This window comes from Rhagoletis pomonella, unplaced genomic scaffold (genome assembly GCF_013731165.1).
Source record: "Rhagoletis pomonella isolate Grant_MI unplaced genomic scaffold, Rhpom_1.0 Rhpom_scaffold_00006, whole genome shotgun sequence".
NCBI lineage: Eukaryota > Metazoa > Arthropoda > Insecta > Diptera > Tephritidae > Rhagoletis > Rhagoletis pomonella.
This window is the reverse complement of record NW_023458560.1, coordinates 6,924,799-6,926,716: the sequence shown is the minus strand read 5'-3', so window position 1 is coordinate 6,926,716 and position 1,918 is coordinate 6,924,799.

Here is a 1,918-nt window from a genome sequence, read left to right as displayed (position 1 = left end):
ACTTTATTAATTGGCTCAAAAGCTACATTTTCAAAATGTTTCTAAAAGATCTGACTAAAAATTGTGCTCTGATGAAAGAGCCTCCGAGCCAATAATTTTGTACGGCACTGTACTTATAAGTACTCTAGGTTTCATGAAAGAAAAAAATTTAAGTACAAGATAACATTAAAATATCAATCATATTTTTCGTTGCTGTGATCTTGTTTCAAAACTTCTGTCTTTTCCTTAATATAATTGTAAAACTCTGTGCACGTCATTTTGAACGTATTTAGGTACATATACTAATCATCAACTATTGCTTGTGCAAAGTTCAACTATCTCGAAATGTGACTATTTCACAGATTAAACCGGTGCACTGAGAGAAAGAAGTTTAGGATGAAAGAAGCGTGCTAAATTAAAAAAATACGCATATGAAAGAGCACCAACCCAACTCGTAATACATTTAAGTATACAAATTTTAGTATTTAGTATAGACATATTCAATTCAAATACGCCCATATTAAAATGAAGCGATTTGCAATTACCGATTGCTTTTTCATAATTAAGTTAAAAAAATATTTAAATTCCATGAAGGTTGTAATGGGAATTGAACCCTGACCCTCTGGAAATTAGCAAATTGTGGCAAGCATCCTCGCACACTCAGCTACAGCCAGACATGTAAATGTGAATTTAAGTGTTGAGTTTGAATCAACACCACACGTGCGTGTTATGAAAGTTTTATTTTTGAATACGAAAATTTTTAAACGATAATCAAAAAGAAAAGATTCATGTTTACTATGCGTTATTTCCCTCACTGAATTCATAACATTTTTCTGAATATTACAACGCGTTCTTTCTCTTAATGTAGTGATTTTTAAACTTTTATTTAAATTTGTGCAATCAAATCAAAAACCGGGACACTAAAACGAAACCCGGGACATTTTAAGGTTGGACCGGGACACCGGGACAAATAGTCTAAAACGGGACATGTCCGGGAAAACCGGGACGTCTGGCAGCCCTACTAATACATATAATTTCTTAGGAATGTTTAGTAAGAAAGCCCCTCTAGGCTATATAAATTATACAATTTTTGCATTTCGCACTTGTAAACGCTACGGTGATGTACATAGCAGATATTCCTTAAAATTTCCGAGTTCGCTAGAGACATATCCAGCACCCTAGGTTTTATTTTAATATTTTTTTTTTTTTATTCATAGCAGTGAAAATTGTGACATTAAATCGTGTCATCTTAAAAATTATTAATTACAATTATCGTACGTTACAAAAACTAAATTTACAGGAGTGTTTTTTGTATTTTCCTCTGCTTTGACTAGCACCATCAATACCAAAGTTTAGATTTGCTGAGATAATTCAGAAATATAACTAAATGCAAGGTTTCTTTTAAGGTCTCTACATTTCAGGGATCGAAAATAATAGTTATTTTAAAAATTTCAATTCAAAAAGTCATTCGGAAAGAATTGGTCTTTTTTTAACATTTGTATATAGCAATGTGATGCTTGTTATCCAAGGAATGTTAATCCTATATAATTTAATTTTTTTTTTACTTTTTTCAAAAAAATTAACAATTAACCGTTATTTTTTGACTGATATTTTTTCAGTCAAAAGTAAAAGTTAAAACTTGATTTTTATTTTTTCGGTCAAATATAAAAGCTAAAATTTTACTTTACTTTTTCGATTAAAAAGAATAGTTAAACATTTACTTTTATATCTTCGGTCAAATACAAAAGTTAAAATTTGACTTATTTTTTCGGTCATTTATAAAACTTAAATCTGCCTTATTTTTATACCCGAGCGCACTTGTGCACAAGGGTATATTAATTTTGTTCACATAACGGTTGTTTGTAACAGCCAAAAGGAATCGAGATAGATATATTTAACATGTTCTTAAATTATTCCAGCTTTAAAAAAAAATTCAATT